The 18,163-nt window shown below is 48.2% G+C and overlaps 1 protein-coding gene across 7 annotated transcripts in view; it reads right to left on the minus strand.

The window, feature by feature from the left end:
• NCOA1 (nuclear receptor coactivator 1) overlaps positions 1–18,163 on the minus strand; it is a 188,489-nt gene that overhangs the window by 66,294 nt on the left and 104,032 nt on the right. The window lies entirely within an intron of this gene.

An 18,163-nucleotide genomic window follows, 5' to 3' on the forward strand; every position in this document is an offset into this window, starting at 1 on the left:
CCACTTCCCGCTGAGGCTGCCTCCCACGCATGGTCCTCCCAGCCCCAACCTGCTCCTGGCAGAGAGCTTCCCACCACAGCCGGTCCTTGGCCAGTCCCAACACTGGGCACCTCCTGGGTTCCAGCTCTCTCCAACACATGGATATTTCAGCCTTATTTTTAGGGTGTAATTTCAACAGATATTGGGTAAACTACTCCATGCTAAGGCAAACGAGAGGTCTAAGCAACCAAAGAAGGTCCAGAAGTCATGAGGACTAGAACACTGTAGTATCCCACATGTTAATGCTCCTTAACAATGAATTATATATTTTTATTTAACTGAATAAAATACTATGTAAGCCCAATAAGGGCAAGAAAGCCAATTAAGGCTTCTTTCTGCATACTTCACCTTAAAGGATGTTAAAGAGGTTTGACCAAGGACCGTGACACTCTCTGACCCAAGAACACAGCCAGTCCCCTCCAACTGCCTAAAGGGGACTAAACACATCTATAGGACAGGGTCAAAACCTCATACAACACGTCAAATCAAGGGACAGAGCTTCTCCAGAAAAGAAATCAGCTATGCACGTTGCTTCCCTTGCTTTGCTAAAGTCGTTCAGTGATTTTTCATTCAGTAACCACAATAACTCAATATTGGATAATGCCACCTTCCAAATTCTTTATTTATTTTAGAATTTTTTGAAATGTTTATCATTGTGAGAAGATACAATCCCTGAGAAATAAAGCAATGGGATCATGGACAAGAAGGTAGTAGTTTAGAGAGTAAAAGGATGAAGTTCTTAAACTTAATTCCCTTCATTTCTTCCATTACTTTCTAAAAGCTGGAATTTTAACGAGGATTAAACTGCTGACGGATTGTGATAAAAAGAACCCTAGAACATCCACAGTCCCCGCAGCACAGATTCCCCCCATGTTTTATTCAGCCTGCCCAAAAGCGCGGTGGGATGCTTTCAGTGGTCCAGCATCTCCCACCCACTGCCCAGCCCAGCACAAGGCGGCTGTTCATCAAAAGCTATCGGTGCTGGCTCATCTCGTGCTCAGACAGGTGATGATTAAAGTCCCACCAACTGTTGAAAGTCCTCTGAGTCCCAAACCACATCTGCAGACCAGCTCCTCCTGACCTCAGAACAGTGCAGAGGGATGGACACAGCCATGAGCATCTCCTCCGCTCCCTGGTTGCTTGAAGACCCCAGTGTTCGTATTAAAACCCAGAAAGTCAACCGTATCCTGGGCTGCATCACCAGCAGCGTGGCCAGCAGGTCGAGGGAGGGGATTCTGCCCCTCTGCTCTGCTCTGCTGAGACCCCCCCTGCAGCACTGCGTCCAGCTCTGGGGTCCTCAGCACGGGAAAGACACGGACCTGTTGGAGCGGGTCCAGAGGAGGGACACGAAGATGATCAGGGGGATGGAACACCTCTGCTATGGAGAAAGGCTGAGAGAGTTGGGGTTGTTCAGCCTGGAGAAGAGAAGGCTTCGGGAAGACCTTATTGTGGCCTTTCAATACTTAAAGGGGCTTATGAGAAAGATGGGGACAGACTTGTTAGTAGGGCCTGTTGCGACAGGACAAGGGGGAATGGTTTTAAACTGAAAGAGGGGAGATTCAGACTAGGTAGAAGGAAGAAATTGTTTACGCTGAGGGTGGTGAGACACTGGCCCAGGTTGCCCAGAGAGGTGGTGGATGCCCCATCCCTGGAAACATTCCAGGTCAGGCTGGACGGGGCTCTGAGCAACCCGATCTAGTTGCAGATGTCCCTGCTCATTGCAGGGGGGTTGGACTAGATGACCTTTAGAGGTCCCTTCCAACCCAAACCATTCTGTGATTCTATAAAAACCAGCATTACCAGCTTCATTATCTCCTACAACTGAGGTGGCCAGGGGTGTGTTACACATTTTGGCTCCCCAATGACCCACCTCCATGCTCAGCATTGAAAACCTCTACTCCAAAATAAGTGAAATATCTGTGCTTAACACAGTGCTACGGGGAAAGAGCCTGTCTTTCAGCAGCACGCAGGCATTTCTGCTAACGCTTGCGTCACCAGTGCTAAGGTGAACGTGGTTCCTGAAATCATTTTAGCAATATTAGTGGAAGGAATCGATGCCACAGGCATGAGAGCTCATCCACCGAAATCAGAAACCCGGAGCAGATGCCAGCAAGCTAGCCATGACCACAGATCCCAGTTCATCCCCCCTGTCTTTGGCATGTTTGCAAGAAGGAACGATGCCAATGCAAATATAAGGAAGGGAAAAAAAGCAAACTCCTGAAAAATTTAGAGATTGGAAAACTAAAAGAGCTGCATCATCTGCTCTGGGTGAGAAGGGCTCGCTGGGGTTTCAGACAAGCATACCGGGGTTTAAACCTTCTCTTGAAGGTTTAACTTGCTCTCACCAAAACATTGAGTCTCCATAAGTGGCGTTGCTCTGACAGGTCCTGATCTTTCCTCTCAGAAACTGAATTAAAAACAAAAATGAGCAGGGATATGGCAGGTAAAGTTGACCGTCCCACCGGGATGCTCCGCTGCGGGACCGTGGCTTGGCAAGAGCGACCATATGCCCTAGAGAGGTGAACTAAGGACAACATTGCAGCCTTAGCTGAAATCCTTGGCTTGAGTTAAGCCCTTGATGTAATACACTCAGTGTTTCTTTTTATTGTAAAAGTAGTTTATTTTACGGCAAAACTTGCCAGGGCTGACAAGCCAAAAAATGTCATTTGGTCTAAAAATAATGGGGATGACACGGTTCAAAAGCCCTGTTGGGTCAGGGCAAGACCAGGGGACAACATCCCCCGCCGAGGGCAAGGGTTGGGCTGCCGGTGAAAGGCAGCCCTGCCTGCCGCTGCCCGCGCTCGGGGCCGTTTCACCAGAAACCTGATTTCTAAACACTGGCTTCTTGTAAAAACGTTAATATTCTGCTGGCTTAGGAAAGCAAACAGAGGCACACGAAGGACAGCGGGATGGCAATGAAAACAAGCGAATTAGTTCAGCCTGGGGTGGGGGGGAAGCAGTTTCCAGGCTTAATATGGGGGCTCTCCAATGTAGACCTCTGCTAAACCGATCGCTCCTCTGCTGTCACAAGCCACCAAAAAAATATACTAAGGGACAGTATAAAATGCTGCTGGTGTCCCCATTGGCGCTGCTCGCTTACCGGGGCTCCTTGGGAGACGTTTGCCCATGGCAGGAGCAAGACCCAAGCGTTGCATCAACGCAAAGAGCGTTGTCCTCTTGGCCTCCTCTGGATGCACGTGGATGAAGCCTCATCCCAGAGAGGCATCACAGCATGGTGCAGACCCACTGCCCTGAAGAAACTCCGTGTCATGGTGCAAACCCAAAACATAAAGTGTTTTTTTTCAACAACTATGGATATTATAATTGCAACCAGCAGCTTCATGCTTGGACTTGTGTGCAGCTAGTGCACAAACCTGTGGTCCTGCAGCAGCGGTGTTGACGAGCAAAGCTGCGACGTGCACCATGTTTAGTAGCAAAGCAAGCGCCTGTGATGCGGACTGCAGCTCCCCGGCTCCAGCAAAACCAGGGCTAAACTCAAGCCACCGGCGAGGCCAAAGGTTTGGAGCTTCTCAAAGATGATTCTCCATATCCACATAGTTCTTGCTCCCCTGGTTCTTACCCCACTGATCTGGATACGGCACCAGTCCCTGGCCCCTCTTGTTACCAGCACCCCAATGTACCACTGCATCTGGTCACTGGAGACTAATTAGTCTGAAAGAGACTAATCAGAAGAAAAAAAAAAAGGAGAGGGGGGATGGATAAGAAGCAGAAGAGCTGAAGTGACCTGCCCACGGCTGGGCAGGTGAGACCACCTCTGATTTCCAACCCTATACTCTCTCCTCTTCCATCGGTCCTGCAACGTGCCATACTGGAGCGTCTACCTGAAGAAGATGCTGCTTTTTGGGATGCTAACAAATATCCTAGCCGAGATCAGTGCCTTGACACAGAGGATGAAGCACCAGCCAACATCAATATTCCAACACAACCTTGGGGATCATGACACAAATGCCATTTCCAGATTAACAAAAAATAGCAAAAAAGAAAAAAGATGTGAATTATTGAGGCTTAATGCTTCTGCTCTCCTAATAATGCCAACGGATTTCCAATAGCTTCCCAAAGACGGCCATCGCTACCTCTAGCAGACACAAATAGTCCGAGTAATTTGCACTGACAGCACAGAAGACAGAGCTGGCCACTGAATACTTAATTCTAACAGAACTGCCTATTTCTAAAATGTATTTCCCACATTTTGGATGAATTTGACCCAAAAAACCACTTACAAAATAACACTAACATCTACTGGAGAGAGACACAATTAATCGGCTGTTTTTAAGAAAATGACAATGTTGGAAAAGTTCCTCATGTTACAGCTATTTATCATCAAAATATAACCCATCTGTGCACAGTCTCAATTAGAGGTAATTAAGAGCATACTTGGAGTGTTGCAAGGACACGTCTATATTGTTCCCCTCAGAAGTTCATCATCAGCTGCTCCTCTCATCGCCAGGGTCAGAACAAACCTTAATTTTTATTGTTTTTTTTAAACTTCTGCAGGTTACAGAAGAAATGCTGAAGCTGTGATGTGGACAGAGAAGAGGCAACGGGTGAGAAAGAGTGAGTGACTTGCTAACCAACTGCATGTGGTGTTGCTTTTGGGGTGGGTTTTTTTAAAAGAACTTCTTTTTTTGACCTCATCCCCAATAAAAAAAGGAGAGAGATGTAAAGTCCTGATTAAATGTTGTTTTTTTGGTGGTTAAAGTTGTCAAAAACAAATGTCACATCTGTTTTGTGCAACACTCCTTGGGGGGGGGGGTGGAAATCCCTGTATCCATATGCCATCGCTCCAGCCTGCAGAGACATCTGCCTTCCAACTAAATCCTCTTTTCTTGGTACCCTACCCCAATTTCCCTGCTTTGTTTCCTCCTGCCTCTCGCCTAGCCTGCGAGCCCTCCGTCTTCTTCTGCCTGAGCCTGGTGGAGATGCTGCCAGACGGACCCTCTGGCTCTGGGACATCCAACCCGACACGCATTACACAGCCTGGGAAGCGTGAGCAACTGGGTTTGTCTTGGTTCCCATTACCCATCCTGGCCTGAACATCCCCTCTCGATATCAAGTCATGCTTCTATCGTTATGATAATAACAATGATGCTCAAGTCAAGGCTGGATGGAAAACGCTCAAGGTCACCAGGAGGGCTTGCAGCAACCCTACCTTGAGCCCATGTCTCCGCGGTCATTAGGGCTGTAGGAGGAGGGAGCTGATGAATAAAGAGTTATTTTCACTGGGGAAAACTGGAGGTGAAGGCAGTGGGGAGATCCACCCTGCCTGATCTCACATCGCCTCTTTAGGCAGAGCCCGTGGCATGGGGAGGAGGATGAATTCAGGGAGAGAGGAGCATGCTCCGATGTTCCCCGTGTCCATCCAGCCTGGAAGGCCGGTGTTTGCTTTCCTTCCTAGGAGATAAGCGGGATGTGCAGAAATCTTAATTATCACCGGCTCTGTGGAGGCAGCAGGCTAATAAAAGCTGTCAGCTCGGGGACGCGGCGGAGCGAAAGCCCGCCGTCTCAATTCCCCGTATCCACACCCACCTGCCAGCCCTGCGGGGCAGGGGACGGGGAGGACGTGTGAGATGCCTACACCCTTCAGGAGAGGGCTTCCACTGCTGCCAGTACGGAGGAGAAAGGACCACAGCAGGTCGGGTGGTCCCGGGCAAGTCATTTCTATCCCCACTCCCACTATGCCACAAGGGAGATAAAAAGTTTAAATGTCACTGATGCAACGCAGGTTAAAAGCCACCGATCAAAAACTCGACTGATGTGGAAGAGATTAACTTTATGAAAGATTTAACATTTTCACAGCTAAAAATCTTTCTGAAGATGAATTTCACTTCTGTGCCTCATTATTCCCATCCCTCGGGGGGCTGCGGCAGGGGCACAGGGACTCGTCCTAGGTCGCAGAGGGAAGCAGAGGCACAAACCAAAGTCTTGTGGGTCCAGACCCTCCCGCAGCACGGATAACGGCTGCAGCCCGGGGAGCATGGCACCGGTGCTCCCGGCAAGGGGGGCACGCACAGGCTCTGGATTTTGGGGATGTGACGCAGGGAACAAAATGTCAGAGTTTAATTTAATTTCTTCCAAGCTGTTTACTGGGTCAGACGCCATCAACACACACAGTTTTTTCTTTTTTACACAAGGATGGAAAACTTCTGACTATCGAACAAGCAGCTCCCCAAGTGCTGGCAAACCCTGGGAATTAATTGACTTAGTATTTCCCTGGGAATTAACTGACTTAGTATTTACAAAGTCCTCTGAATCCTCTTGTGAAGGGCACCCTGGAAATGCAAAGCCCCGGCACGCAGCGAGCACCCCAGCCATGCATTACCCAACAGCGGTCCACAACCGGGTACCAAACCTCCCAGGAGCTCTTTGCTCTTCAGGACCAAACGAGGAGATGGGGGCAGAGCTGAAGGTCTCTTCCCACCTTATAGACCCCGGTGGGTTTGCTCCCTGCCCCTAACCCAATGCATCCCAGTGGAAGACTGAACTCCTGGCACCAAACCCATCCTGCGTTCACCACTGCAGAAGGTTTTGCAGATGATGAGGTAGGAAATGACAACTGGCTGGTGTGCCCACGGGGAATAAGGGTAGCCCTTGGCTTCACAACCACCCATGGTGGCCATGGTGGGCCAACCAGCACCAAGAATCAAGTCCTTCACCCACAGATCCTACAGATCCGTGTCCTCTGCAGAGCAGCCATGGGAAGGAGCACACCAGAAACTGCTCCATACTGCATAACAGAGAAGACGAGCTTTGCTCTCCAAATCCAGGCTTCTCCATCACCTTCTGCCCACAAGAAATCGTTTGCTTTGGAAAGGTAACACGGGCCGTACAACCCATAAAATGGAACCTATTCAGCCAAAGGGAATTTTGCATACGGTAACAAAAATACACACATCCAAGCGAATTCCTTAAGGATGAAAGCACGGGCCAGCCGCACGCCAGCTCTGCAAGTGCTTGCTCTCTACATGATCCCTAGAAAACATAAAAAAGAAGGGAAAGAGGTATATAAATCAATGTCCTGTGGACTAAGTATCATCCTTAGAGAGGCGACGGTCCAAAGAGAAGGTGTGAATTTTAATACGCCCATCATCTCTATCATATTTGCAACTCTCAGACCCACAGCGGTCATTCCCCTTCAGCCCAGGGATAATTCCAGCAGCCAATTTGTTTTACAAATGAATGGGAAAATATGGGAAAGGGCTTTGCCTCAGCACAATGAAAATGAATAATCCAGCTGTGGGAAATCAATATGTGATGCCTAAGGAGACCTCTGAAAATCCACAACGCCACCCTGTTATTTTCCCAAGCTCTTTTTAAAACTCACCTCAGCTAAAATACAACAGACAGGAGATAACTGATGTGCTGCTTATTACACTAATTGCAATCATCTCCTTGTTACCTGGTGCTCACCCACATCTGTTTGTCGTAGCCATCTGTTGTCTGTCTTAATTAGATCGTGCGCTCAGAGGGGCAGGGACTGTCACAGCACATGATTTTCTGTGGGAACAGAACCCACCAGCTCCAGCAAAGCCTTCAGAAGGTGCCGTCTTGCACCTCATCTCCCCACATTAATTTCTGCAGCACTGAAATGCTGCTGATTAATTATTAGCAACTTTGAGCATCAGCTCAAGAGCTTCCTGCTAGAACACCCTGTCCTATAGGTTCTTCTATGCCTTACCCAGAAGGTGGCTGCTCAGAAGATAATTCCTGAGTCAAGAGATCAAAATTGACCATTGCTACGTATGATGATGTTGAAGCACCTACTTTTTAAAAAAAAAAAAAACAGAAATGAGCACAAGCGCCTCACCAGACGCTGCCATCTGAAATGATAGCACAAAGAAAGGTTTCTAACAGCAATCTAAATTTCAGTATTATCGAGTTTCTGCTCGCATCGTTTGCTCTGAGCAGCACTGCTGGTAAAACTCATCTGTGAGTTGCTTTGATACTTGTTCATACCCTTCTCCTGAAGTTGTCCCTGCCTGAGCCATGGCTGCATTCCCCTCTAGCTGGTAGGAGCTGGGGTAGGACCGCGCTGCTGCCATGGCACTATCCACATCCCCAGACAGGACACCCTTGGTGTGACTACCCGGTGTCCCCTCTATTTGAACTCAGCTCCATCTTCAAGTGCTCAGGATGGGGAAACCCTGAGCCTCACTGCAGTCCTGTGGTTCAGCAGACTGAGCTAGGAGCAAGCAGGGGATGCAATTTTGCTGCTGAGGTTTCTCTCGATGAGGAGCCCGGCTCCTTTCCAAGAGTCGGGTCAATACAGGCACCCACTTGGTCTCAGCCATGGCTCACTCCCTCTCCATTTCAACCGTCTTGCCAAGATCCCAGACAAAACCAAGCCTGAATTTGTTTCAGCAGCACAACAAGCCAATGAAAGATATTTAAGAGACAGATGCCTCGGTGCTAGGTAAGATGGGAACCCACCACCTATTTTCAATTTGTACAGGTCATAACTCCGTATCAGCTGAGTTACTCTACCACCACCACCTCCTACACCCACGGGAAAAAGCATCCATTTAAAAGCGTGACGACACATCACTTTCCCTTCAAAATTACTCTGATCAGGTATTTTAAGCCCATGTAAAGATCTCTGAGTATTAAAACTGCTTTGTTTTTTATCCTCATTAAAAGCCAGATAGAAATTTAAACAACTTCTTACACCAGCTGTTTTCCCAAAGTACGCCAACTGCCTTATTACAGGGCTGATCACGAATGTCAGCACGTACTCCCCGAGAGTTTGCATCCATATATTTCTGCATATCCAAAAACCAGAAGAAAGGCACTCAACCATTACTGTTAGCGGACACAGAGCTGTCCATAGGAGTGGAAAACTAAGCCCGCATGGGTTGAACAAGAGCCATCAGCCAGGCGATGGGCTGGTTGCAGTGGTCTCTACAGTGGTGGACGCAGGGAGGTTTAAGTCTCTCTTTAAGATCTGGGCTTAAGCGGCATCCTGCGTGGACTTCTTTCACTGTTTTTCATTTCAGGACAAGGGCTGACAGCCCCACCAGACCCCCAAAGGGTGTATCATGCATGGTTAATATTTTTGGAGGCAGCAAGGTGAGATAAATGAATGTACGGCATTGGAGAGAAACAGCAGCGATGCAAGAAACCCTCTGAAAAGGTGAGTCAAGGTCCGGTGTGTATAATTTTAATAATAAATAATAATTTTTCTCCTTGCCCGCCTCCTTTTAGGGCCGCTGAGTACACCACGACCAGCGAGAGGGAGGGAAATTTAGCCAGTGGATGGTAAAAATGACAATGCTCTGCTCAAAAATACACGGGAGCAAGGATTCGTGGTGGGCTCCCACACGGGGGTCATCCCTTGCATGCTACAACAGCTCTGTCCCATCCCTATGGGAAAGGATGGTCTTCTCTACATTGCAAGCAGGAACCTTGCTCTTTCAATGAAAAAATATATATTTATTATTTTTTTGCAATTGCTTTGCACTAATAATGGGAATATGTTGCAAACACAAACCTGAGGTGAACCCAGAAACGGATGCGCAATTTAGTTGCCATCCTTGAGCAGTCTTCCTTGCAGAGCCGCTCGTGTCTCGACGCCAACAAGCATCGCTTGGCAATGTTTACAGCAGAGATAAGATACAAAACAGAACTGCAAGAAGCATAACCTTTTCTCCCAGTAACTGATAGGAAAAGTGGGTCAATTTATACAGCTTCTGAAAGGGAAAAGTAAGGCTAATTCCCTTGCAGTCACAGAACATTACGCATTTAGTTTCATGTTACGCTCGTGAATTACACGTTGCAATTACACAATTTTATCTATGGGGAGAAGAAAGTATTTGGCAGAACGTACAAATACATCAGGTTCTCATGTAGCACAAATTAAACTGCAGCACAAGCACATGTGGCTTCGTAAAAATCACCGTAACCCGCAAGCAGCAAAGGCACCGGCACATCCTACATCAGACCGTGGCATGGAAACCCCATCAGCAGAGACGACACTCGGCCGCCGGCAAGGCCACGGCTTTCCCCGCCAAAGCCAGCCGCAACGCCTTCGACCAGAAGGCAGGGAGCAGGATGGAGTGAGGAAAAAACCCTTTTCAGGAGTGACGTGGGGGTCCGTACTCTGCGTGAGCCTGCTGTAACCATGTCGTGTTGGTTATGGGCTTGCTGTAAGGGGGATGCCGGGCTACAGGTCCCTTCTCTCCAAAATCTGCAGCATTTATTTATCTTTATATACACACACACCCCCTAATTTTATTATTACATGTTTCTGTACTTGCATAATACCTTGGATACCTCAAATGCATGGATTAAAGAACAAACCTGGAGCGCTGGCCTGCAGCCACAGAGCAAATACTCCAGTAGCCCAGTGAGAGCTACCGTAATGCTAGTGATGGACATCTAGCAACCCCATCTTCCAGATGTGCATCCAAACCACACGTTTCGGGGAAGGTATGCTGCAAAACGGCAGCCCTGACAGCTCCCAAACAGCCACGCAACTCCACGCCTTTTGAGCACAAAGCGTATTTCATTATCATTTACACTGCAGTGAGGCTAACTAAAATTCCTCCTTAAAATCCAGCAACCGATGCCCACCACGCCTGTCTTTATTCTGAAGTTGACCCAAAACCCACAGACATTTCCCAATGGCAGAGGAACCCCGGTGGGGGGAAGCTCCCAGATTAAGCCGTACCTTCATGTTTGAGCAAGAAGCTTGAGCAAACGCAAGAGTCCTGGTGGATCAGACAAAAAGGAAGACACCATACACTGACTGACTCAATACAAAATACATCCGTTGATCAAAAATGCCAAGCTGACTTGGTGGGATTCATGCTTTGAAGCCATCTAAAAGAGGGCTACTGCACCAGCAGAAGTTATGGCCAGTTTTTCTTCTTCTTCTTCTTCCCTTTTTTCTTTTGCTCCTTCTTGCTTTATTTTGTTTACTCACATCTGTCCTGCTTTCAGTCAAACACTTTGGACTACTTCTGCTTTCTCCTGCATGGTCCCACCACCAGCAATGTCTGCAGGTGCTTCTGGCACTATCTGACAAAAGTCACTGCAGGCAGCAGGACAGACGTCCCGCTGGTTCTCCCACCACCGCCTGAGAGCTCTGGTTTCCACTGTCTACCTCTGGTCTGCTTCTCCTAAGTCCTCCGTAGGACTTCAGGCACTCACACTGCTGCGTAGGTTTATTTTATTCTCTCGAGCTCTCCAGTTTCAATTCGTCTGAGAGAGGAAAGCCAAAATGTTGAGGATCGCCAACGGGAGCTGTGAAAATGTGAAAAGACTTAAGTGGGCGCAGAAGGAGAGATGACAAGAAACCCTCAATAATAGTCTTCACTGGGAAAGAAAAAGGCAAGGCAGCAAGGTCAAATGAGCCAGAGTGAGATATAATCCTGCGAAGAGCTGACATCCATTCATCTTAGTGGGATGTGATTTTTTCATACAATGATAGAATGGTTTTTGTTGGAAAAGACCTTTAAAGATCATCTAGTCCAACCCCCTGCAATGGGCAAGGTCGTCTTTCACTAGATCAGGTTGCTCAAAGCCCCATCCAACCTGACCTTGAGCACTTCCAATGATGGGGCATCATCATTTTCCACCAACAGCACAACTCAGAGGAGAATGATGGTCCAGAGAAGCTCTTACCGCTGTGACCTCTCCATGGCCCTACTGAGCTCAACAGCCATGGGCTCTTGCTAGAGCTAAATCAAAACATCTAACGCCAAGAACGTGAGTCACACCGAGAAGCAGCACCACCTTCCCAAAAGGAATTTGCCATATCCTCTCCAACTGGCCAAGCCTGAAGATGGTATACTGTCTTCTGGTGCCGTCTACTGTCATCTCACACAGGGACAAGGTCAAACCGCAGAGGCAGGTCCAACAGGAGGCTGAAAAATCCCAAGGGACGCTTCAGGCTTGTGCATGGGCACACTAACACCCTGGCTGCAGGAACCCCAACATCTCCAAGCTCTCATGAAAAGCAGGAGTCAGATGAAAGCCTTTCCGGCGTTGTCTCCAAAATGACATTTTATCTGCTAGAGAAAATTTTTCACTTACCAAAACAAAGCACTGTATTATAGAGCTCATTTGAAAAGATTGCTGTGGTTTCCCTGTGAATAAATTAATCAATTTTATTAGACTTGATGCTAAATTCCTGACTGACGGCTCCACTTCTGAAGATGCAAGCTGCCGGATGGCTGTCGTGAAAGAAGTCTGGAAGGCGACAGCTTGAAGAGCTAACCAAGTTTCAGTGAGCACACCAAAAATAAAAATATAAAGGAGTGTATTTGTAACCCCTTGATCACTATCCTGTTCTAAAATTCTAGTTAGGTTGCCTGATCTCTAATTATCTGAGGATTAACCGATGAGGCAGGGATATCATCCTGGTTTGGATATCACTTTACCCATGGCAAAGTGTTGCCCATCACTAGGATTTTGTTAAAGGATAAAAAATGCACATTCTTTTCCTAACCACAGAATTAAAAATAAATAAATAAAAAGACGTACTGCTGAAGACAAAGCTTTAGAAAATCTTAAGGTAAAAGTGCCACGTTCGATGGCACCTCATATGCCTCAATCTGGACTTGCAGTAACCATCTGCTTCCTGAAAGTCCTTACCCACTACCTGCCATTTTGGGGTCCTTACCCCAAAACCACCCATCAATACCCTTCTGTTACCACACAGACACCCAGGAACAAAATAGAGGGGACCAGAGAAGGTGTGGAGATGCACAACCCCCTCGGCTGGGTGTAGACCAGGCACAGAGGTGTCAACCCTGTACCCTCTAACCCGGAGGATCCCTCCGGAGCACTGGGAGCAGGACATCACTCCCACTGGGACGCTGCAAGGGGACTGGTTTAACTTTACTTCCCTTCTCCGGTTATGGCTTGTGCAAAACTCGGTGGTGAATCACGCTCAGGTTAATTTTTTGGAGCAGTATCTAGATCCAGCGTTGGGTAAGGGCAATCATTACTGTTTGCCAGAGACACACACCACCACACAAAGCATTTGGGTGAGGGCAGGAGGCTCTGATGGGACACCCTCCCAACCTCTCCATCCCACTGCAAACATTAACCCCTGACGGCATGACGAGCAGGAGCTTGGTCACGGCAGCCACCACCGAACACGCCATCATTCACCCCCTTCATCAACGGTGAGCAGGGATGATGGTGACCCTGTCCACACATCCATGTTCTTCCCCATGGAGACCCCTCCATGATGCAATTATTGCAGAATTTAAAGACACTTACTGCAGCCCACTAACATTTTGGTGGCCAATCAAGCAAATTTCCTTCCACCGCACGCTTTTTTCTCCTCAACAGCTAGTAGCAATACAACCCAACACCGCACTAGAGGGTAGATGTCACCCCAGAGAGACAACATGCAGGTGTGGAAGAAGCGTGCAGACCCGGGGCTGTGACCGCCACCGGCGCCGCAGCGGCTGCAAAGGTCCCCCCTGGGGGACAGTCACAGCTGTCACCTCCCAAGCAGCTGTGGGAAGCCCATACATGGTCTCAGAAAATCCCAAAGCGAGATGCATTGCGCCAAGGGTTAGGGCAGCCAGGCAGCCACCCTGCCTGCTGAGCCAGGCACAGCTCTGCCTCTTCCAGCCTGATCTCCAGCGGGGTCGTGGGACCCCTACCCTGCAGCAAAAAGCCTTTTGAGATGCTGCACAGGGCTGCAGCTCGCTGTTTTGCAGGGGGAATTATTGCATTACACTCGGGGAACCATCTTAAATACACAGACCCCAGCCATTGTACCAATAGGACAAGGGGGAATGGTTTTAAACTAAAAGAGGGGAGATTCAGACTAGAGAGAAGGAAGAAATTGTTTACGCTGAGGGTGGTGAGACACTGGCCCAGGTTGCCCAGAGAGGTGGTGGATGCCCCATCCCTGGAAACATTCCAGGTCAGGCTGGACGGGGCTCTGAGCAACCTGCTCTAGTTGCAGATGTCCCTGCCCACGGCAGGGGGGTTGGACTAGATGACCTTTAGAGGTCCCTTCCCACCCAAACCATTCTGTGACTCTATGATTCCTTAGGTGGATCTGATTATTTCCCCATGTTATTAGGTATAACATGGCACTCCATGGATTTTACTTCCAAATTCCTCAGCAGCTCCAAGTGACCATGAAGGCACTTCCACACGCTGCAACCTGGAAACCCAAACAATGCTGTTTACTTAGGGACATGATTTAGTGGGCATGGTGGTGTTGGGTCGACGGTTGGACTCGATGATCTCAGAGGTCTTTTCCAACCTTAATGATTCTATGATTCTATGATTCTCTTATTAAAAATGGTTCCTTAATTTTACAGCTTCCCCCACAGCATGGGATGCTGCACAGGCGCACTGTCAGTGCAAAACATCCATCCCCGCTGTGCTTCGGTGACCACTGTGCTGCCTATGAGCGCAGAGCTTGGGTTTGCAGCCCAGCTCCAGGACACAACCCAAATCTTCTCCGACCAGCACGTCCCAACTATTTAAACAAGTTACTAATTGCTGTTCTGAAAGGCATTTTTTGCCCAGTGCATTTCAAAGACTTGAGAAGACGCAAACCTCCGTTTTGCTATTTCAAAAGGTCCTACCAACGCTCACAGGGATGGGGATGTGGTGCCATAAGCAGAAGGTTTTGCTCACCAGGACGTTAGGACCGACCGTTAATTTACCCCTGATCAAAGCAAACAATCCATCAAAGCAAGCGAGTGCTTCACCTTCACAATTAATGCCCTACCCTCATGTAACCAACCGCATCAGCAAGACGAGCTAAGTGCTGTGCTGCAGCTTTTTAAATAGAGAAGGAAAGCCATTAGTAAGATAGAATGAAAAAAAACCACTGAATTGGGTTTCTTTTCTGCCAAAAGTAAATCTTTTGAAAGGCTGTAGAGGGAGATATTAAAAAAATAAAACCACATACAAAGAAAAATGCAGCTTAAAAAATAAAGCGTTATCAGCCTCTTCCAAATGAATCCAAACCCTTACGAAACCCGCTGAAGATCTACACAGAGCAATTCCTCGATAATTGGATTATTGGTGTTAAAGAAACATCCTCAAGCTGCCGCCAGCTCCGTCCTTATCCTCTACCCAAGTTTATGTGATGAACAACAGAAGCGGCACGTCTGCCTTTCATCTGCGTAGATTTTAGAGCTACAGAAGACCGTTTGTGACCAGAAGATCTGTCCTGGTTTCGGCAGGGATAGAGTTAATTTCCTTCCTAGTAGCTGGCACAGTGCTGTGGTTTGGATTTAGGATGAGAACAAAGCTGATAAAGCACTGATGTTGTAGTTGTTGCTGAGCAGTGCTTACACTGGTCAGGGACTTTTCAGCTCCTCATGCTCTGCCGACTGAGAAGGCTGGAGGTGCACAAGAAGCTGGGAGGGGGCACAGCCAGGACAGCTGACCCCAACTGGCCAGAGGGACATTCCATACCATGGGACGTCATGCGCAGTACAGAAACTGGGGGGAGTTGGCTGGGGGGGCCGCTGCTCGGGGACTGGCTGGGCATCGGTCGGCGGGTGGTGAGCAATTGTACTGTGCATCACTTCTTTTGTATATTCTTTTATCATTATTATTATTATTTCCCCTTCCTTTTCTGTCCTATTAAACTGTCTTTACCTCAACCCACAAATTTTACTTTTTTTTCCCCCGATTCTCTCCCCATCCCACTGCAGCGGGGGAGTGAGCGACCGGCTGTGTGGTGTTCAGCTGCCTGCCGGGTTAAACCACAACAAGATCTCGACCAGCTTCTGAACCACAGCTGGTGCCTGAGCCAGGGCAGCGACGGCCTTCTCACCTGCTTGTAGAAGGTGGGATGGGGTCACCATCCTTCTCACAAGGATGAAGGAAAGTCTCCAGTCTCTAGAATATATCCCGTAGGATTTTGCTGCCAAAAGGGATGAAGACTGATGCCACCTGCTGATGACCTTACTCTACAGAAACGCGGCTACATCCTTGACGTTTCCTGAGCGCCTGCAGTGGGGTGGGGTTTTCAAAACATATAAAAAATAAGCAATATATCATGCCAAATCTCGCTCTTGACCAGATGATAACTGAGATAGAAAGACAGCGGTCCTAACACAAGCTCTTCTTCTACCAACCAGAGAAGGTTTGCAGAGGACCTGCTAAATCACTCAGCGGTGTTGGGGAGAGTAGCTGCTGGTGCTCACAGGATATCTGCTAAGTCTTTCCCTATTTATTATCTTAATTAGGGATCAGACAGCTATTGAAATTTGCGTACAATACAAGATTTGGAAGAGGTGTAACCGTCGCTGAGAACAAAAACGGATTATGAAGCATCCCAGGGAGTTGAAAAATACGGGCAAGAAACAAAATGAAACTCAGTCAAACACAAGTTTAATCAACAGCCACAGGGGGAAATAACCTCAGCTGCAGGGAGAAGTGGCTCCTACTGCCATTTACTGGGTTGGGGTTGTGTTATGGGGGTTTTTTTTCAAATACTTAACAGTAGTCAGACAATACTGAGCAAGATCTTGGATGGGAACTTACGCAAAATGCAGCAATGACACAGCAGTGCTCATGGATATCTGGACACGGTCAGCAGAGCACGGAGAATGAAGGGTTTGGGTTTTTAGACGGCATTGGTAGCTATCTATGCACAATTAGCTAAGCAAACAGAGGATTATGCACAGCTGAGATCACCTTCTCAGCAGACAGATAGCAACAATTGGTCCTAAAAGAGCAGCATGAATGGCAAAGCGATTAAAGGGATTTGTAAGAAAAAGATTAAAACAACAAAGTGGCTATAGTTTGACCAAACCCCAGTGAAAAGGAGAAACTGCTTGAACTCAACAGGTCTGGATTGCATATGACATCCCGCCAGCTGTGCGGTCCCTATGTGATCCATACGCTGGACGCAAAGGGAGGGGATTTTCAAACTGAGATGACCCGGGTTGATGAGTCTTGACCATGGAAGAGTAAGATCATGTCCTGGATCTATCTGGGATAGAGTTGATTTTCCTCCTAGTAGCTGGCATAGTGCTGGGTTTTGGATTTAGCATGAGGATAATGTGATTACACACTGATGTTTTAGTTGTTGCTAAGAAGTGTTTATACTAAGTCAAAGACTTTTCAGCTCCCCATGCTCTGCCAGCGAGGAGGTGCAAGCGAAGTTGGGAGGGAACACGGCTGGGACAGCTGACCCCAACTGACCAAAGGGATACTCCACACCATATGAAATGATGCTCAGCGTATAAAGCTGGGGGAAGAAGGAAGAAGGGGGGGACGTTCGGAGCGATGGCGTTTGTCTTCCCAAGTCACTGTTACACGTGATGAAGCCCTGCTTTCCTGGGGATGGCTGAACACCTGCCTGCCCATGGGAAGGAGTGAATGAATGCCTCGTTTTGCTTTGCTTGTGTGTGCAGCTTTTGCTTTACCTATTGAACTGTCTTTATCTCAACCCACGAGTTTTCTCACTTCTACCCTTCCGATTCTCTCCCCCATCCCACCAGGGGGGGAGTGAGCGAGCGGCTGGGTGGGGCTGAGCTGCCAGCTGGGGTTAAACCACGACAGTCCTTTTTGGCGCCTAACATGGGGCACGAAGGGTTCGAGATAACGACAGGTTTGATTGGAATGTGCCAGATGGAATTTATAGCTGTTATTGCTGTCTAGCTATTAATCGGCAGGCTCCTGTGCTCGCCACGGGGCTCGCTTGCCTTACTGTATATTAGAGTCTAGCGCTCGTCAGTGGCTGCTTTTTGCTTTCGCTGCTTGCTGTGCTGCTGTACTGCTGATCATCTCACTCTGCTGCGCCTGGGAACATTCTGGTAACAGCAATGGCGATGTGCCTGGGCTGGCAGATGGCCAGGGCATCGCTGCTGTTCCTGTGCTGCTTTACCGGACAGGTTGAAACTCCAGTGTGAATTCCAGTCGAAGGGACTGTGACCTGTGGATGAGTCCACACGGGAGCAGGACACTCCGAAGCGTCTGTGGCCCTGAATAAGTCCACACCAGAGCAGGTACATCTCGAAGCGTCTGTGGCTGTGGTTATGTCTGTGCCGCAGCAGGTATACCTCTGAAGGGATTGTGGCCCAAGGATAAGTCCATGCTGGAGAAGGTACACCTTGAAGCATCAGTGGCTGTGCATGAGGTCATGCTGGAGCACCTCAAAGCGTGT

Source organism: Aptenodytes patagonicus, chromosome 3 (assembly GCF_965638725.1).
Source record: "Aptenodytes patagonicus chromosome 3, bAptPat1.pri.cur, whole genome shotgun sequence".
Taxonomy (NCBI): Eukaryota; Metazoa; Chordata; class Aves; order Sphenisciformes; family Spheniscidae; genus Aptenodytes; species Aptenodytes patagonicus.